At 55.0% G+C, this 20706-nt stretch overlaps 1 protein-coding gene across 50 annotated transcripts in view; it reads right to left on the bottom strand.

Moving 5' to 3' along the window:
* CELF4 (CUGBP Elav-like family member 4) overlaps positions 1–20706 on the bottom strand; it is a 292503-nt gene that overhangs the window by 30024 nt on the left and 241773 nt on the right. The window lies entirely within an intron of this gene.

Raw genomic sequence — 20706 nt, 5'->3', positions numbered from 1 at the left:
AGTGGAAGAATGAATGCACTGTGCCATTCCTAGGGTCACACCTTCTTTCTATCTCACATTGTTTTTACCTCCATCTGGTGTCTCTTCCTTGGTCTGGCCCTTCCTCTTTTAGGCAGCAAAATTTAGCCCTGGGCACTTTGGGGGCTGGGGGGGGGGGGCTGTTCCTGAAGGCTGGGCTCCCTCACCAGCCTCCCCCTACTCTTGTGTTGAGTCCCAAATGGTTTGTTGACACCACTTGGCCTGACCGTGTGCTTAGGGTAACAGGGATCACACTGGGCTGTGTGGATCTGCAGCAGCTCGGGGCTGCCAGAGATTTTGAGTCCCACAAGCTTACTGCAGTGTGGCCTTAACTCCTCCCACTGAGGTGGGGTCTGTGCTCCCTCCCCTTGAACCTGGGCGGGGCTGTGACTGCTCTAACCAATAAAGAATGGCAGAAGTGAGGCCTGCTGATTTCCAAGCTAGGTCATAAAAGGGATCCGCTTCTACCTGGCTGTCTTTGAGGATGTTTTCTCTATGGAGGCCAGCCACCCTTCTGCGAAGGACTTACAACGAGGGCACATAGAGAGTCCTCATGGAAAGGAACCCAGGCCCCCAGCTGACAGCCCACATTGACCATCAGACATGCGATGAATGAGTCTGCAGATGATTCCAGACCCCAGCCTTTGAGTCTTCCAGCTGAGGCCCAGACATCTTGGAGCAGAGATAGGCCTTCCATGCTGTGCCCTGTCTGAATTCCTAGGCTGCAGGATCCATGAGTGTAACAAATGGTTGTTTCACACCACTCAGTTTGGGGCAAAATTGTTTTCCAGCCACAGTACCTGGCACCGAATCCCTGCGGTAGCAGCACGCAGCAGGTACTCACTTAGATGCTGGGTGACTCTCCAGTGACTGACAAACACAGGCACACACAGCCAAGGTTGCAGAAATGCACACCCCCAAATTGCAAATGGCCCTGAGTTCCTAGTTCCTCAGAAGGGGAGAGCATTCTGGGACCGCGTCCATCTGTGCTCAGGGTGGTTGGCACCTCCTGCCCCAGAGAGCCCCTCCCCTCCTGCCCACACTGCCAGGGGAGTTCACATAGAGCTGAGGGGCTGTCCTGGGGGCTAGAACAGAGCAGAGGAAACCAACTTTTTGGTTGGTTTCCTGCAGTGCTGCACAGGCCACCCCAGAGTTCTCCTCTTCAGGAAGCCCTGACCTCTGCCCTGCCAGTACCCCTTAGCCCAGAGCACCCAGCACTGGGCACCTTCTCAATGATGAGGAGGCCCTGGGTCCCAGCGCCTTCCATGCCCTGCAGGGCATCTTTGCCACTTCCTGTTACCAGCGCCGGACTGGGGCACACCAGCGCAACCCTTCACCGGTAGTGGGCTTCAGCCAAAGCTCTGGGGCCTGGAGCCCCAGCCCCACCACCTGCCCCTGCCTGGGCTGCTTGACCTGGCTTCTGGGGCCATCCCAGGACCAGGCTCACCCCGGCCCCATCTTCAGGGCTCTGGGACTCCAAAGTCTGGGCTGGGAAACCAAGAAGAAGGAAGGAGAGAGTGGAGTGGTGAAGCTGAGGAGGGATGGGGGGAGATGGGGTTAGGGGCAGAGGGAGAAGGAACATGGCAGAAAGAGAAGGCAAAGAATCAGAAACAGACAAAGAGGAGCGCCTGGGTGGCTCAGTTGGTTAAGCATCTGCGTTCAGCTCAGGTCAGGATCTCGGGTTCCTGGGATCGAGCCCCGCATCAGGCTCCCTGCTCAGGGGGAAGCCTGCTTCTCCCTCTCCCTCTGAAGCCCCTGCCCGCCCCCGCTCGTGCTCCCTCTCTAAAATAAATAAATAAAATCTTAAAAAAAAAAAAAGAGAGAGAGCAGAGATGGGCAGAGGAGAGGCAGAGAGAGAGGAGAGAGGGTCAGGGGCTTATGTTATGCTCCCAGAAGCTGCAGCAGCATTTTGCATGAAATGGACAGAGCGTTCCAAGCCTTCAGAGGAGTCCTGGGACGTGGCAACTCTGCGCTCCAGGCCGGTCTAGGACTCCCCCTTGCCCCCAGGGCCTTTTAAAGACCCCGATTAAATGGGATTTCCGGAAAGACAATGAAGTAAAGCCCCCGCCTCCAGCTAATCCCTGGCCCCCCTGCTTAGAAATTCTGTCTTCTCCCTGGGAAGGAAAAGGGGAGGGAAGAGTAGGCCCCTCCTCCACCTGAACCTGATTTAAATGCTGAGACCACAGCCCCGAGCCTTCTCCTCTCTCCTGACGTCTGAATGTATTCCTTTATTATCATTATGACAGCCTTCTGATTGCATTAAAATTCATCCACATGTGCCTTTCTAACCAGCCACTTTCCTTCTGCCAGTTTTTTTCCCCCTAATTTTTTCTTCCTCTCCCCTGAAATCTTGCCTTCCTTACAGTTCTCCGTTCTAGACCAGGACACTTCCTTCTGGAGGACTTTACAAACACGTAGGGGGCCAGGCTCCTACTATCCCTGACCACCCAGATTTCCCCAGGGAAACTGCAGCTAGCCTTGCCTTTCTGGAAGACTGCAAGAAACCAAAGAAACCTGCTCCATACTTACTCCCCTAAGGGTTCTCGGGTGACCTCACCCCCACTCAAATGTTGGTGGTTTCCAGGATCCTCAAATGCACCCCGTTTGCCCCCCCTTCATTTCCCCTGGGCTTTGGTGTGATTCTAGGGATCCTCTTTCAGACCAGAGGCTGGAAGGACTCTGAGTCCAAGGGTGGATCTCCTTCGGGCCCAGGCCCTGGGGCTAAACCCCAGCTCCCCTCCTTACAGCTGTGTAACTGCTTCCCACCGGGGGCTTGAGGTCTACAAAATGGGAACACTCAGTCCTGCCTCAGGTGGTAGATGCTAGGCTTCCAAGAGATACTACAGGGACAGGACCTGGTGAGCAGTAACAACAGCGCGGGCCATTACTCAGGCTTCTCCATTCAGGAGGAAGAGGAAATGGAGTGCCACCCCCCCTCCATTTGCCCTACCCTGATTTGGCCAGGAGGGCCACCCCCTGCTGTGTGTCCTAAATGGGGAGAGGTCATCTCTGGGGGGGACCAGACTCAGACTGTGGCTGACCAGCTGAGGTGGACAACCTCCCCCTGTCACCCTACCCCCTGTGACCTCCTCCCCCTCTGGCTACTTTCCCGAGGCACTCTCCCTAAGTTGTTCTCAGATGACCAATGGCACCATTTGCTGGTGTCTTGGACCTGATGCCAACCTAGTGAGAGTCTCAGAGGATAACTCAGTTTCCCCAGCCAGTTACCATCCTCTCCAACATCCACACAGACCCCTAACTCCGGGGATAGGCCGAGCAGTCCCTGAGCACGACCTGCCTATCTGAGGTGATGCAGGGTTCCTGGGTGATGTTCTCATTCTCCCCTGTAAGCCCTGGGCCTTAAGTCCATTGCCTCCCACAGTTGGGATATGGGGGTGTTGTTGCTCCTCTGAGGAGGTGAGCCCAGGAGAGACTGCAGAGCCGGGGGTGGAGATGGGCTGAAGATGCCCCTGGGTGGGAAGTCCTAGGGCCTAAACATGTGAGCAAGGGGAAGCTAGTGACTGGAACCCAGTATCCTCCCCTCAACAGAGCCCAGCTTGGGGTAGGGGGTTGCAATATGTTCATATTCCGACTCCCAGGGCTGAGTCCAGTGCCAAACCACCCCGACCCTCGAGTCTTCACATGGGCTCCTCCTGTCAAGAGACAGAACAAGGGAGCATGCTCCTCAGTCATTCAACTGTTTGCTGAGCACTTTCTCCGAGCACTGTTCCTGCAACAGTAATGAGAGAGGTGAATCTGCTCACTGGAGCTGACGTCCATCCCCTGACGGGGACACAGTCACGGGAGCTGACGTCCATCCCCTGACGGGGACACAGTCACGGGAGCTGACGTCCATCCCCTGACGGGGACACAGTCACGGGAGCTGACGTCCATCCCCTGATGGGGACACAGTCACGGGAGCTGACGTCCATCCCCTGAAGGGGACACAACCCATCTGCAATAGACTGCTTCCAAACAAGACAAAGGCCACTGGGACTGCCACACTGTGGCCCCCAGAACTAGTGTGCCGTCCCCAGAGGGAACAAGGCCACAGAGTGGCAGAGCTGGACAGGGCCCTGGATAACACCTAGGTGCCACCTCTTTTCAGATGAGGAAGCTGGAGCAAAGAGGTTGCTCTAAGACACACAGTGGCAGCCTCTCGGGTCTTGACTTCCCAATCCGATAACCCCTGGCTCCTGCCTCCCTGCTCTTTCCAAATGTGAGTGCCTGTGTCTGCAGATGTGGGGAGCACCTGGGGTTCCGGGGAGTGGGAGTATGACACCCCAGAAGGGCTGGGCAACAGAAGGTAAGCACTAGTCCTCAGCCCTGCCTGGACCCAGAGAGGGCAACTCTGTTCTCTGTGCCCTGTGTCCTCCCTCTGCCAGGGACTGGGCAGAGTCTACAGCACCCCCCAAATAATGCATGGGAAAAGTACCCAGTTCTGTGTTAAGCGAAGGTGTTCATGGCCATCTTAGAGAAGGGCCTGGGTCAGAGCACCTGACCTCCCTCCTGGGTCCACCCTCTGGTGGCTCCTTCAGCAAGCATTTGCTGAGCACCTACTGTGAGAGAGGACAGCCAGGAAATAGCTCTGGACTGCGCACCAGAGGGGCCAACAGGGGAGGTGGGGAGTGTTTACATCCTGAAGGCTTCCAGGAGGAGGGGGGCTGCAGTTACGCTGTCCAGGGGACAGGTGCGGGGGCGGGGGGGGCGTGGCGCGCCAGGCCCACCACAGAATTTGAGCAAAGTCTGAGAGGTGGGAGGGACCCCTTCGGCTGCTCTTGTCACCCACTCCGAGGGGTCCCTGCATGGCACAGGGCTTGCGATAGGGGGACCTGCTCAAGTTCAAGGCCTTGTGCCTGCTGCCCCTCCACCAGCACACACCTCTCCCATTCCTCTGGCCTCACGAGTCGTTTTTATTTTCCCAGAACCTCAGTCTATTTAAACTTCAATTTCCCGACCTCTAAGAAGCACTGGGAGCCACCCCCAGGAGCCATGGGGAGGTGGGGAGGTGCTTATGAAAAGGCCGTGGCATCTGGTTGCCAGAATCTTAGGCTTTTTCCAGTCCCTCTGAGAGAGAGAGAGAGAGAGAGAGAGAGAGACGCCTGCACGCCTTCACTCCCGACATCAGGGCAGAATGGGGCTCGGGCTGGAAGCAGGGCCCAGAAAACAGAAGCCAGATAGCAAAGGCAGGCCCCTCCATAAGATATCTCAGGCTGGTGCCTGGGCCGGGGGGAGGGCCGATCTGCAGGGAGCATCTCCGGGGCTCTGCAGGTGGAGGGGGCCCTGATGGGGGCGGAGGTGGGTGGCAGCAGAGCCACTTGACTTGCCAAATGCCAGCACCCTAGCGCTAATGCTCAAATTCCAGTTTAATTTCCAAAATTCGATTCGCTCATTACCACCGGCATTAAACAATATTTCCTGCTTAAGGAGAGACGGCACTGTGGGCGAGTGTTCAGATGGTTAATGCCTTTTATTGCCACAGTAGACTTTTACTGTTCTCTTCCCTCTGGCTGCTGAGGGAGGGTTTGTGGGGGACGGGAGTTGGGGAGAACCCCAGGGCCAGGGGCCAGGGTGGAGAATAAGTGGCTTTGAGGTCTGTGGCGGGTGGGGAGGGTGGAGGAGTTAGCGGGGGGCCTGACTGCTGGGGGGGCGGGGGATACAGGGCCAGGTAGCAAGAGACACTTTCCTTTGGGTCCCTGGAGACTCAAAGACAGCAGTTTGTTAGTAAGGAAAAAATGCCAGACGTTCACAATCACTGAGCCAGAGGTCTTCCCTCCTGCTCTGCAGGCTCTGGACCCCAAGGTGCTCTGGCTCGGGCCAGAGCTGGGAGCCTGGGGTGCCCCACGTGCCTGCCTCAGCTGTTGGCAGAACCGGAGCCCTGGGGACCATCCCATGCAGGGCCCTCAGACATCTCTCAGGCTGTTTGCTTTGGGACCAGGGGACTTCCCAGGGTGCTTCCCGGATTCCAGACCCATCTGCTCTCCTTGGAGATGATCTCAGTGCTCCAGGGCCCACAGGCAGTGAGTCTGAGGGGAAAAGGCTTACTCCTGTTCCCTAACTTCACTGAGGATCAGGAGGACCTGCAATCGAAGGGACAGGAAAGGCACACCGACTCCACCAGAGGGGCTGGGGGTGGGGGTGGGGGCGGGGGGAGACATCTTCCAGGCAATAACTGAGGCTGTTTGTCAAACCAACCTTAGGCAAGTCACGTACCTCCTTGGGCCCCCGTTTCCTCATCTTTTAGAGGGAAAGAATAGCTGTGTCCACCGTGTCAGGCTGTTAGAAGTTAAACGAGCTGAATGCACAGGGTTTTAGCACAGTGCCTGGCACAGAGTGAATGCTCAGTAAATGCACCCATTGTGCCAGTTACAGCCTTTACTGCTGCTCACCCATAGGGGTGCCGACTGGTGGGGTGAGGATGCCCACCCCCACCCTCATCCCCAGGGGTGTGAACCCCCACGTACTTTGAAATGAACAAAGTCATGCTTGCCCAGCCCAGCCTGAGAAGCCAGGCTTCCCTTTGCACCACCCTGACCCAATGGCAGTGTTTGGGGGACCACTGAGAGGCTCCCTAGCCTCCTCCAGGAGGGCTACCTGGATTGATCCAAAATGAGGCTTTTCTCCCAAAGTTACACTGAGCCCCACCATGCGCCATTTCCACCAGTCCTGCTGGTCCAGACCCATCAAGCACCTCTGGCTCCTAAGGGACCAGCAGGCCTCAAACGAATCATCTGAACCTAAATGTGTGCCATTTTCAAGACTGATGACCTCCCAACCTAGGGCCCAAGACCTCCCCTGCCTCTTGTCAGCCCTGGTTAGAGCCCCCTCCCTCCCCCAGGATAGCAGCATGCAGCCTCAAACCTGCCTTCCAAGTAGGGGGTTGTCGGCAGGGCAGGGGGCTCCTCTCATCATGGGATCCTGACAATTGCCCCTCCTTAAGTTGGTGAGGGCTGTTTACAGCATCCATCAAAACCCGGGTTAAGGGCCTGGGTTTGGATCCCCCTGCAGCCGTGTGATGGGGTCAGCCACCCTCCGGAGAGCCAGTCCCTTAACCTGGGACATGGGGTCACTAGCCAGGCCTAGGTGGGTTCTCAGCATGAAGTGAACAGTGAGTAGAAAAGTCGTGCCCTCCTTGGTTCTTACAACACACTCTGTGCCAGAGCCAGAAGCAGAGCCAGGGAGGCAGCTGGGCAGGAGCTGTCTCCCCCTCCAAGGATAAAAGCCTTTCTGCCTGGGAAGAAGGCTGAGGGAGACATCAAACCAGATCAAAGGCTGCTGGGGCTGGGGCTGGGCTGGGGCTCCCTCTCCACCAGGGATGCAAATGAGGACCCTCAGCCAGCTCTGGCCTCCGGGGGAGGCGGTGCCAGGCCTTGATCTACCGGCTCCCTCCAGACAGGTACTGTTTGATGTTGGGGGTGGGAGGAGGCAGGAGACCACAGAACTGCATCCAGGCCCCTCACTCGCATTCCTTCAGCCGGCCTGCCTCCCGTGCTTTAGGATCTGGCCCAAGCCGAGCCGTGGGGGTCACCTCCTCCCTGTCTCCTGACACCCACCCAGACCCCTGCTATCTGCTCTCCACACAGCACCTGGAGGGGTCAGTTCAAATCCCAGGCAGAGCCCATCTAGTTCCAGCTCAAACCTTGCACTGGATCCCATGTCACTGAGAACAAGCCCAATCTTCTAGAGGGCTGTAAGGGACTATAGAGGCACCCCACACTCCATTTCTCCCGGATCCCTCCTTCCCTCTGCTCCAGACACCTAGGCCTCCTTGCAATCTCAGGAACACTCCCTGTGCACCTTTGCCCCAGGGGCCTTTGCACGTCCTGTTCCTCCTCTTGTCTCAGAGATCATGTTCTAGACATCTTCAGGGCCTCACCGCCTGCAAGCCTTCCATCAAGTGTCACTTTCCCATTGAACTTTTGTGACCTTGCTATTTCAAATCACAATCTTCACACGCTTGTTCTCTTCCCTGTATTTTTTTCATGATATGTATCACTTTATTTTGCACATTCATTTATCTTTAGCCTCCCTTCCATAGAGGCAGGGATGTGAGTCCAGTTCATCCATTGCTGAATGCCCAATGCCTGAAGTGCCTGGCACGTAGTAGATGCTCGCTAAATATTTGTTGACATGAATAGAGGAACCCATTTGCTCAGTGAGCCTTGGGATTGGAACTCAGATGCGGCTGGCATGGGGCAGGTGCTGGGGACAAGGCACTGACCTCCAGGAATCTTCAGTAGGAAAGGAGTGGCCCTGGAGATGAGTGCAGGCGCCCTGGAGCACTGAGCTGTGTGGGCAGGGGGTGGATGGGGGTCTCAGACATTTGAGCTGGGCCCTGAAGGATTCATGGGCACGGTCTGCCAGGTAGAAATCAGGAGTGGCAGACATCCCAGGTCAGGGAGAAGCACATGCAAATATTCTCCACCTGCCCGCAGTCTGAACACCTCCCTCAAGGCCCAAGGCCTGGCCCCTCACCTCCGACCCCTGCACACTTGGCCCAGGACTCACAATCTGGGTCTAGGTTCCTTGCCTGCGCCCATTCTCACTGCCCACCATGTGCTCCCTGGGCTTGGCCTAGCTCCCCAGTTCGCAGCACCAGCCTACCCAGCCCCCATGTTGCCCCTTTATGACCAGAGCCTGTGGACCCCGCTCCCACATCACAGAACGTCCGCTGCCCCGCAGGCAGCACCGATTAGACCAGCTCCCTCCTCGGCCTGACTCGCTTATGCCAGGAGGTGGTTAAAACAGCAACAATAGTAAAAATCATCATGGTTCTCATTTATGGAGCACTCGCTATAACCCAGGCAGTGAGAGAAGCACTTTACAGGTATTGCGGGTATTTGATTATTTCTACTGTGTAGATGAAGACCCTGAGGCCCAGAAGAGCTAAGTATCTTTCTCGGGAATACACACTCAGTCATCAGTGAAGCCGAGACCACGACTCAGTGGTCTGAGCTGAGCTCTCTGGTCCCCTTCCTTCCAGTGGAGGACAGTGTTACCTGGACACTCCCTCTCCTTTCTCACTACCCCTCCATCTGCACCCAGAGAGCTGGCAAAGGCCAAATGGCCCATTGCTTCTCCGCGTCCAAGGCCTCGCTTCAGAGCCCGAAGGGGACCCAGGCAGGGCACCCATAGCCTGCAGCTCAGCACAAGACAGCAGGCTCCCCTTGATTCCTGACAGCCCAGGGACCTCTCTTTAGGCCTCACAGGCTCACTCACCCCTCTGCCCAAAGCCCAGCTGTCTTAAACTTCCCCGGGGTGACAAGGAAGTAAGCTCTTTCCTGATGAGTCCTCAGGCCTCCCCCTGCAGGTCTAGGCTGCAGGGTCCTCTCGCATCCCCACACAGGACATGGGACCTGTTGGCAGAATCCATTCTCGGGGCGGTCAGTGCCCCCCAGCCCCCTGGTGGCTGCCCAGAGCACAGCTGTGGCTCTGTGCCCTCGAGGGCTTGCAGCAGGTTTCAGGAGACAGGACTAGAACTTGGGGACTGTCACCACCCTGGGGGCCATGAATGGCCCCTGCACACTCGTCTCTTATACTCTTAGAGGGGATGGGCAGGCATGGGAGCCCTGAATTGGGCAGGAACTGAGCCCTGGAGGTTCAGCACAGGTAAGGGGGCCGGAGGCCACCACTGCACCCCTTTGCTGCCTCCCTCTCTGGCTCCCTGACCCTCAACCTACACTGGATCTGCGCCAGGTCTCCCAGGAGGAGCCTGGGACACGAGGTGGCTCTGTGGAGAAGTCACCTTTCTCTGGGGCAGCAGCGCGCAGCCATCTCTCCAGGTAACTGATGATACATTTGATCTGCTACATTATCCTTACCAGGCGCACGGTGCACGGCAGACGGCCTGGGGTTCTGTGGGGACTCCTCAGCAGCCTAACCCTGTTGTCTAATGGGGTTTCCACTGGCATCTGGTGCTCTCTGCAGCATTTCACCCATCACAGGATAATTTATAGCATAATGGGGTCTTTTTCCCTTTATATCATGTGGGAGCATAAATTATGGCCAGTTTGTCCTCAGCTCTCAAGGAGACAAAGCAAGACTTTATTCCCTCAAAAAGAGGCGGCTTCTGCAGAGACAGGTAGGCTGGGGCGGCTGGTTGATGCTGGGGCACAAGAGGAGGAGAGACCCAGAAATGCTGTTAGAAACATCTCATTGACAGGACAGAGAATCTAGTCAAGGTGGCCACAGGTACTGGGGAAGAAGTAAAAGACCCACTTAGGGCCACTCGTCTCTATTCACTTCGGCTCAGGGCTTGTTTGGTGCGGGGTAGAGCTGCACCGAACAACCTCGAACCCCAGCCACAAGCTCACCGTCATCCTCCCCAGCTGTGGCCCAAATTCCTACAGCCTTACAGAGCGAGTGGGCGGTCTGGGTCCACCCCCCTCCTCTGAGCCTCCTGCACAGCAGGGAAATGGGGCAAAAAGCCCCTGCTCCTCTGACCCATGGCCCAGTTTTCACATTGAGGGTGGAGCTTTGCTTCTTGTGGGACAAGGGAGGAGAGTGGCAACCCAAGTTCTCACAGCCTGCTGCCCGTCTTCCTGGGGAGGGGCAAGCACCTTGGGGTCAACCTTCCTAGTCTAATACAGCAGCTGTCATCCTTGAACGCAGAGGCCACACCTACCAAGCCCAGTCTCCACCTCAGAAACTGTGATAAAGACTTCTGCGGAGCCTGGGTGGGGTCATCAGAGGCCTCCCGACCCACCCTCCTCCAGCACCACCCAATGCGGGGGTGACGCTTCCCGAACACCCTGGCAGGAGTCTCAAGGTAGCCCGGAAGAAAGGCGCCTCCCATGCGTCACCAAAGAGCCCAATACCGCCCAGAGCCCAAGCCTTTCCCTGGAAAAGCAAAGCCTGCTCCTCCTTCTTTGGTACACCCTTTCCAGAATAGCAGCAGGAGCCTTGGATCTTATAAGATGCTGGTTCTTGGCTCTGACTCCTAGGAAAATCACCTGGAGGCTTTCAAAAATACGGCATGCCTAGGGCCAGCTTCCGAGATAGGGACTAGTCGGGAGCCCAGGCATCAGTATGTTGGCTTTGGTGGTTGGTTTCCTTGAAGGCAACTCAGGTAACACTGACATACAACCAGGGCTGGGAAGAGCTGTGACGGGTCTTCTCCAGGCTGCTCCTGGCCATCTCCCCTCAGGCACCACCTCTCTGGCCCTAAGCCTGCCTGCAGGAGCTCAGCCTTCCAGAGGGCAGGATTCTGTGCCTGCTGGTGCTGGGGGGGAGGGTGGTACCCTCCTTCTCTGCCCCGACACCTGAAGCTGGGCCAGCCCTGCTCTGAGAGGAGGGTCCCGGCCTCTTCCATCAGCCCTTAGGTTTCCTTCCTGTCCGTCTTTGGTCCAGCCACCTTAGCCTTCCCGGAGTCACCGCGATCCCCCAGCCCCCTTCTCCATGGAACTCAGCAGGTCCATGCTTAAGTACACACTGAATTAACTCATGACTGATAATGGACTGCAGAGAGACACAGAGATGGATGGGTGGCAGACATGATTAATAGATGCTAGATATCCAGATTAAATGTTGGATGATAGATAGATAGGTACACAGATGAGAGAAAAATGATTGCTGAAAGCAGATTGATTTATGATCAATGGGACTTAAATAGCAATCGGTAAATGTGGATGGATGGATGGCCACAATGTTTTTGAGGGCTTCCGATGATGGGGTCTAAATGCCAAAGGTCAGAAAACTAGTTGTGGCCACCCACACCTGTGAGGGTGTCAGCTCTCAAGAAGAACAAGGAACCCGGCTCTGCTCAAGACCGATCTTGAACCAACTTTCTCTTTCAATTCAGGTTCCTGAACCTCCGCATTCTCTGATGGGTTTGTCGTTTATGTAGGTTGCAGTGGGGCTCATTTCTTGCAGACACATGAAACTTCTCTTTGATGTCTCCCTGAGCCTGCAGGCAGGATGGGGGCACTTCCTGAGCCCCCACCGACCTTCCTGGGGGCAAGCCTGTCCATCTCCCCCATAGGTCAGGCACCCCAGAGGCCAAGGTCACGCCCTCCCACCCCACAGACCAGGTTGGTTTTGGAGTGTGGCAGGCTGGCCCGGACCCCACAGTTTGATGGCAGGTGTCGGCCCATATGGCACACGCAGATTCATCCATTCACTCCTTCTGTCAGGGACCATGTCCTCAGAGAGGACAGTGAGAGCTAACTCGTGCCGAGCACTCGCCAAGGGCCAGGGACTGCTTGGGAGTACTTTAATTTTGTGAGGTGGCTTCCACTGTTATCCCAATTTACAGATGAGGAGACTGAGGCACAGAGCGGTTTGGCAACTTGCTGGTGGTCCCAGAGCTCATCAACAGCACGGCCAGGATTTGAACCCAGGTGGTCTGGCTCCCCATCTCTCATCTACCCTGCCCCATCACTCCCTGCCCTGCTCACCTGACTGGATGGCTGTGAGGCTCGGGGAAGCTGAGGAGAACACGTGGCCCTGGGAACTGGAAAGGCTGCAAATTTGCGAGACATTATTCTTTCTGATGACTAACGAGATGCTGAGGGGAGTGTCCGTTTCATCAGGAGAACAAACTATTCTGAAGAACAGCAGCATGGTAATTGTCGAGCATGGCTGCCACTGCGAACAACAGAGGCGCCTGCTCTCGTCACTCAGGGGGCCCTCCCGAGGCCTTCAGGTTGGCAATGTCAAGGAAGTCACAGAGTGGCAGAAAGGGGACATTCCGTGGTTCAGAAACCTGCTTGCCTGCTCTGGACCCCTTCTAGTATCAGGCCTGCCGTTGCCAACAAAGTCTGTTCAAGGACTGTGTCGGGAGATACGAGAGCAGACCTGACCCTTGGGTCAAAGTGCTTCTGGATTGGGGCCTGAATGACCCCGCTGTGGAAGGGCAGAGCAGGACATCAGGGGCCAGGCCACTGTGCCCAGCTTCTCAGTGAGGCAGGAGGGGTGGGGACGCGCAAGGAAACCTGACCTGAGCGCACAGAGCAGAGATGGCGGAGCTGTAGTGAGCACAGGGGCCCGTCCGCAAGGAGCCAGAGAATCCTGTTTTGAAAAGCAAGACACAGCCTGGCACCAACAGGTCTTGCTGGGGGCAGCTGGTGGTGACAAGTGTGTGGGGCCCAGTCTGTGGGGAGCAGGCATGTCTGGGAGGGAAGGAGGGGGCGAGCCCCCAGCTCCCCTACTGGGCCTCCCCCCCCGCCGCCGTCAGACTCTCCTGCGGGCGTTGGCACTAACTGCCGACCGGACATTTCCACACATCCTGCCCCCTTCTCACTACCATGCTTCAAGATAACATGATTATATCCCCATTTGACAGATCAGCAAACTGAGGCTCCCAGAGGCTGAGTGACAGGCTCAGGCTCACCTGGGCAGGATAAGTGGCGCAGGCGGGATTGGGAGCCGACGTCTCCAGCTGTGCCAAGCCTTCTCTGGTGTGCAAAATAGAATGTAAGTCTCATGGGCCTGCCCCAGGGCCTAGCATTCCATCCTTCGTGTTCTAAGCCTTTGGACTCAGCACTGTCCTCTTCCAGGAGCCTTTGAAATGTGGGGGCTCCTGTCACCTCAACATGACTGACTTTGCCAGAAAACGTCCTCTCTGATCAGCATGGAGGCCCGCAGTGCCTGAGAATGGAGAAGGAGATGCGGGAGAGGGAGGGGGGGGCTGGGGAGGGCGGCTGGTGCCCAGGAGAAGGGCTGGATGGTGCTGGGCTGGAGGCTGGGCTGTAATCATAACAGGACGAACAATGGGGCGAGGCGTGTGGGCAGTGGGAAGTGTGGGCTACAGCAGGAGTCCCCCCGTCCCCCGAGCTTGGAGTGAGGAAGAGGGGGCTGAAGAAGCCGAAGGAACCAGAGGAACAGGAGGAGGAGAAGAGGGGATGACAACAGCTCTCAGCCTGGGTCCCCCATTGGTGGCCACAAGGAATGCCCCCACCACCTGCCCCTCTCCCTCCTCCCAGCACACAGCAACCAGAGATCCAAGGGCAGTGGCGCCATCCGACCTTGGGGTCCCAGGTCCTCAAGCTTTGTCTGCTGACTGCATCAGAAATACTTCACTCCTAGGTAGATGTGACTATTTTTCAAATGCACATAGATGCTGTTGCGATGTTGAAAGTACCAATTCATTTAAAAGCACTGCTGAATTCAAGGTAGCTTATTGCCATTTTGCATTCTCTCAAACAATGGATACTCAAAGTAAAACATCTGTCAAGGGGGGCTGCTGATGAATTTTTGATGTTAAAAATGGCTCTTAACCTTGAAAAGTCTGGGCGTGCTGATCCAAGGAAGACAGCGGGAGCTCGAGGAGCAGAACATGCCCTGCCGTAGCCCAGTGCTAGGCCTGGTGCCATGTCACCTGCGAGACCAGCGTCACCCACCCAGAGGGGATGATCGTGGTGGGGGGCAGCGGGACGCACCCTGGACCTGCAGTTAGGAACCTCGAGTTTAGCACTGAGTCCCTTGAAACTGCGACCTGAGCCCAGTGGCTGCTATTCTCTGTGCTGGCTTCTCAAGTTCATCCTTTGATGCAGCCGAGGGAGTGAGAAGGACTGAGTCCTGCATCCGCTTCTGGTTAAAAGCGTGAGTCAGCCTCTCAGCAGATGCCAGGCAAGGAGTTTCTGTGTTCTGCTGTTGGGAGTGCCCAGCGTAGTGCCTGCCGCATAGCACATGATCTAGAAATGCTCTTTGAACAAACAATATCAGTCACCCACGTATTAATGAGTAGGTTTAGTCTGAGAACTTTCAGAGTTGGGAGGGGAGCCTGGCCCCACACCCTGGTGTGATCTGGGTCTACCTTTATCAAAGGTAAGATGGGAAATCTGCTTGGCCTTATTGGCTAGGGGCCTGGGTTTGGTTCCCATCAGCTGTGAATGGGGCAGGGGGCTCAGCCTGGCCTCACCGCCTCAGCCGGGCAACAGGATAATTAGGTCTCCAGCATCGGGCTGACCTAAAGACCGAGTGGGTGAGGCCACAGGGATTTAGAATCCCTTTGAATGATGGGCAGCTCATGGCGTGTTCACCGTTACTCATCCACCTCCCCCGACCCCACCACATCGAAGATGTCCCTCCTAGGTCTCCAGGGTCCATAGGGGTCCCTGAGAACAACTTACTGTGGCCAGCTCTATTCAGACAGAACCCATATTAGATACAGCCCTCTTTCTAACCTTTGTAAAAACTGACCAGTCCCTTGTCCCAGCACAGCAAGGCCCTATGTCCCCTCGAAAACCTTGCCAGTTCTACAGAACTAATGGTGGGTGCTGAGCTGATGAGGGTTTCCTTCCAGAATAGTGCATTTTAACAAAGGCCTCCAAAGCCTTAGTCCAAAGGAAGGCATAGAGGTTCAGAGTGACCAGTCAGGCCCTCTGGACTGCAGGGGAAGATGTGTGATGGCTTGAAAACCTTCTAAGACTCCCAAACCACCCTGCAGAAGTGCCCACCCATTCTGCCTTTGGCGGGGCTATGCTTGGAAAGGGTTTCCAGAACAGTCTGCTGTTTGCCTCTGTTCCTTCCCTGCCGCCCGGAAGTGACCCACATAAGCCAAGTACTTAGCACATTCCCTGGAATGGAAGAAAGTTCCCTGGTTATTAGTGGTGCCTAATGATATTTGCATAGATTAACAGACTTTAATACAATCATGAATGCCACAATCCCGAGAAAATAACGAAGAAATCCATTACAAAGTAATAAAGTAACTAAGTCAATACAGTAATAATTTGATCCCATATTAGTAATAATTTCATCTCCTGCTGCAAGGTGATTTTTACAAGGTGTGCCGTTTCTGGACACTTTCATAAATTTCACCTTTGTTTGAGATAATTAATTAACAAAATAAAAAAAAATACACTGCTGGTATTTTATACAATAAATTAGTCATTAGTCTAGACTAGCAAGCTGTGGTAAAACTTACGAAGATGGATGTGCTGGGATTTCTAACTTCTCTTCAAATGGCCTGTAACCCTCTCCTTGGCAAAACCCAGAGGCAGCCTGGCGTCAGTGGCTCAGGTGGACTGTCGGGGCCAGCAGAAGCCCACGCAGTGTGGGGGGGGGGCGGGGGGAGGCCCAGCCACAGGCCCCCGGGGCACCCTTCCCTGCCTCTGCTGCCCTCAGGCTCTGCCTCCTTTCCTAGGGCTGCCACAGCAGAAGACTCGGACTGGGTGGCCTAAAGCAACAGAAATCTACAGGCTCACCGTTCTAGAGACTAGAAATCAGAAACTGAGGTGCAGGCAGGGCTGTGATTTCTCTCAAGGATCCAGGGCAGGATCCTTCCTTGCTTCTTCCTAGCTTCTGGAGTTTGCCGGCAGCCCTTGGCTTTCCTTAGCTCGTAGCCGCAGTCTCGCAGTCTCTGCCCCCACGGTCCCATGGCATTCTCCCTGTATGCTCTGTCTCTGGGTTCAAATTTCCTCCTCCTTCTCAGGGTCCCAGTCTTATGGATTTAAGGCCCACTCTAAACCAGTATGACCTCATCTTCACTTGATCCCCTCTGCAAAGACCCTATTTCCAAATAAGGTCTCATTCACAGGTTCTGGGTAGACATGAAATTTGGAGGGACATTATTTAACCCACTACGGGCACCAAGGGCTTTTGTGTGATCACTGTCCTACATCCCCCAGGAAGGAAGGAGGTGCCAGGGACTGCCAGATCCTCTGCCTGGCAGGGGCTGGTTGTTGGAAATCCATGGTTCCCTAAGAAGTTCTCTGACAGGCTGGAGGGCACCTGTGGACCCCCTGAAAGTGTCAATACCATTGTATTTCTGTATTTCTCCTAGGGAAAGAGTTCATAGCTTCCAGCAGATTCTCAAAGGGGCCCAGGATCCCAAAAGATTCCTGTCTCATTACCAGGTGAAACATGTGGGGGTCCAGGAGGGAGGGGTCACAGAAACCAATCAACTAACCAAGCAACCAACCAACAAAGAACTCCCAGATACACAATTTTACAAAGTCTCCAGAATGTTCCAATGCTCTGTATCCCAAAAGGGGTGTGGGTTCTGAGGTTTCAGAAAGGAAGCTGTTGGAATCTCTGTACGGTCATCGTGGCGAGGGCGGGGGAGGTGCAGACACAGGGGCTCACATGACTCTCCATCTGGAATGAGAACTTCGGGGGCAGATATCTTTGGATTTTGAATGTATCCTCCAGACTAGCTATGGGTCATGAGTATATTTAAAAGTCAGCTTGTATGACCTACCACTCCCCACCAAGTCCTTGATAAAAATGTTCAACAAGAAGCTACAAAGTGGGGGCGCCTGGGTGGTTCAGTGGGTTAAGAGTCTGCCTTCAGCTTGGTCGTGATCCCGGGGTCCTGGGATCGAGCCCCGTGTCGGGCGCCCTGCTCAGCGGGTAGTCTGCTTCTCCCTCTGGCTCCTCCCTCTGCTCGTGCTTTCTTTTTCTCAAATAAATAAATAAAATCTTCAAAAAAGAAAAAGAAGAAGAAGAAGCCACAAGATAAAGGCCACAGATGTCACTAAGACCTCCCTCCCTGCCCACTCAGCTGTGAGTTACCCTGGCACCATTCGCCTCCTAAATTAGGCAACATGATGCCACGTTAGGCCCTGCATCACCCACCTGTCAGAACAGGCCCCCCCGACCTGGCTCATTCTGGTAAACCATAGTGGTTCCTAAGTCATATCACTTTCCTCCAAGGGCTCTCGAGCCACCAGTTTGATGAATTTATTCTAGAAGTTTGCCAAAATTTGTCTTCAAGATTGATAAGCTGCCAATTTTTGGAATCCGGTACTCTAACCTTTTAAAAACTTGGACCTTCATTCATTTCCAGGTTTTATGATGCCTCAAAGATGACCCCTAGCAGCTCCAGGAGCCCATCTGCCTGTTCCTTATGTCCTTCTAGCACCACGGCTTACAGTTTGGAGATTCAATCTAATTGTGGGGCTACATCGGCTCTCTTTGCCTTGTTACAGCGTTTCTCTACATTTCCCACCCTGATGGCCAGTTTCTTTGCTGGCCTACGCAGCTGTTAAACTCTGTTGCCTCTTAGACATCACTTTACAGTTTGCTTTCCACACAGGCAAAACTGGTGAGTCTCAGGCAGGAAGGCATCCGCCCCAGCCCTGTGGGTGTCCGTCTTTCTGGGCCGTGTGGGTGAGCAGTGGTCATCTTTCTGTCTCTGGGGCTCTGGTTCAAAGCAAGGGGGAGATGTTTCCTTGTGTTGGGCCGCACCTTCCCTTAGGAGTGGTGCTTTGAAAACACCTGGGGTTTGAAAACACCGGGGGTCTCTCTGGAAGGATGCCTCAATCCACCCCAATTTTGGCGCTAAAGGCGCTGCAAAGGGCCTGCTTTCTTCCTACCATTTTCCTCAAGGAGGTCATCCTGTGGTCACTGGCGCCTCAGGCCACACGTCTCATGCCTAAGAAGCCCGGACTTGCAACTTTTTTAAGAAGGAGCCTGAATCCGGTTTGGGATGGAGTGGTTAAGAAGTTGAACAAGCCGTGCGTTGGGGGGTAAGTCAGTGCCAGTGGACCCGTGCAGGGTTGTGATGAAGCTACACATGTTGGCATGGGCCAGAATCCATGGAGAGGACCCGGAGCACGCTAGCGGCAGAGGCTCTCTCCTAGAGGCTCCAGGAAAGGACTGTGTCTATTTTTGGAGTTCCTGAATTGTACCAGTAATCAGAAACGGTATTTTTATGCCTGTTCTACAGATGAGGAAACAGGCACATGAAGACACATTAAGAAGCTCACCCGCAGCTGCAGAGTTAGGAAGGGGTGGAATCTGACCTGTGCACTATCTGTACCCCACCTCTACTGGACATCACAGGGTAGGCCCAGGGCGTCCTCAACCCGGACAGCAGAAGAGGGACATGCAGCTGTCACCCTCTTCCCAGGGTTGGCCCCTGCGAATGTTGGAGTCTCGGGGAGGAGCCAGGCTAGGGGGCAGGGCTCAGGTGAAACACACACAGCCTGTGCTCAGTGTGTCACTCCTTGGGTCTTTGCCTTCTCTCGAAATGCAGGAGTGTGGCATCGCCCTGTCCCATTTGCTTGGGGGGGAGCCCTTGCGGGAGATCTGAAGCCCTCTTCTGGATGCTAAGGACCACCGCCAGGCCCTGTCACTTTCCTCCCTGCCGTCTCCTTTCCTTATCCTCCCCGCCCCCTACAAGACCCTTCATTGTGGCCCCTTGGCACATCCTCGGGCATACCTATCTCTTGGCTTTGTCATTTAGTCATCTTTCTTATTTGTTTTTAATGTGTTGGGTATCATATAATTTATTGTCCAAACTGGGACCCTTGGGAAGTTGAAAGGGAGCATTATTAATAACTCATCTAGGACTATTGGCAACTCCGGACCTCTCTTGGCATACTGGAATTTATGGGCAACCTAGTTTCAAGCTGCCTCCCTGCCCCCTGCTGATCTTCATGCGCCTTCCCTGTGTAACACCCCTCCCTTGAAGCCCTCCCTGATTGCTCCAGCTTACACCAATGCCCCACCCAGGGGGCAGCACATGACTCTGGCCCCACCCACGCACTGGCCAGCATCACCCCACCGGCAACGGCAACCGAGGACCAAATCTGGGAACAGAGCCCCCCTCCAATCTCTTCCCATGCACCCACGGACAGGATGAGAAACACACCAGACTGAAACCAGACTCTGTAAACGCTCTGACCTGGACCGTCACGGCAGTGTCAACAGCCAGGGTGAGATAAGAAGGAAGCAGGGAAATCGAAGGTCAGACGGCGGGGAGGGGAGGCCACTGGAGAAGCAGCTTGAAGAGGGGATGATTATAAACCACCCCCCCGGCCCGTTGTGTTCACTGCGAGGTGTGATGTGTGGGTGAGGGCCCTGGGAGGCCCCTACCCACTGCCTGCCAAGGGGTCTTCAATCCCACCATTAGAATCTTCTCTTTGAGGTAAGCACTGCTGTCCTCAGAATTCACTTTTAAAATGCATTATCCCTGGAGTCAACCTCTAACACTTCAACATGAATTCCTTTATCAGATCACATGCCTCCAGCCTACAGCTGCGTCTGAGCACCTGACAAGGCGCGGGGAGACCATTTTCCCTAAAAGCCTGGGCATCCTCTTAGGCGGCTGACCCCTCCTAGTTCTGTCTGGGACACACCTTCCTTCTTAGGCCTACTTTACTGAAAGATAAAATTTATCAGTAGTGAAATGTATACATCTTGGGTGTACAATTTAATAAGTTTCGACAGATACAAACACCCATGTATCCCACACCCCTATCAAGATATAGAACACTTCCATCTCCCCAGAAGGCTCCCTCATGCCCATTTCCAGGAAGCATCCCAACCTCCTTGAAGGCACCCAGTGTTCTGACTTTTTTTCACCACAGCTGGTTTTGCCTGTTCTAGAACTTCATACAGAATGTACTCATTTGTGTCTGGCTTCCTTGACTTCGCATTATGTCTATGAGATCCGTCAGTGTGGCCTGGACCACCCGAAGGCCCCCTGGCCCATCAGTCCACCAGCCGCCTTCTTCAGGTGCCCAGCAGAGCTGGCCAGGCGTCGAGCAGAGAGGCTGCCACTGGAGGTATGTGGTTCTACTGCCAACTGTCCCCCTTTTGTGGGAGCTGGGAGGGCGGCCTGGCCTACCCTGGGCTCACAAGCGATGCTTGCCTCAGCTCCACAGATGAACTAGGGACTGCAGGTGTCCCCTGGAGTGGGGGAGGCCCAGGAAGGTGGGGTCTAAACCACAGGACCTCAGAGAGACTACTGCTGAGCCTTGGGGTCTAAGAGCACCTTGAGTAAGTGCAGAAAATGGC

Source organism: Halichoerus grypus, chromosome 13 (assembly GCF_964656455.1).
Source record: "Halichoerus grypus chromosome 13, mHalGry1.hap1.1, whole genome shotgun sequence".
Classification (NCBI taxonomy): domain Eukaryota; kingdom Metazoa; phylum Chordata; class Mammalia; order Carnivora; family Phocidae; genus Halichoerus; species Halichoerus grypus.
Note: the sequence above shows the minus strand (reverse complement) of the source record. Positions and strands in the feature narration are given on the sequence as shown.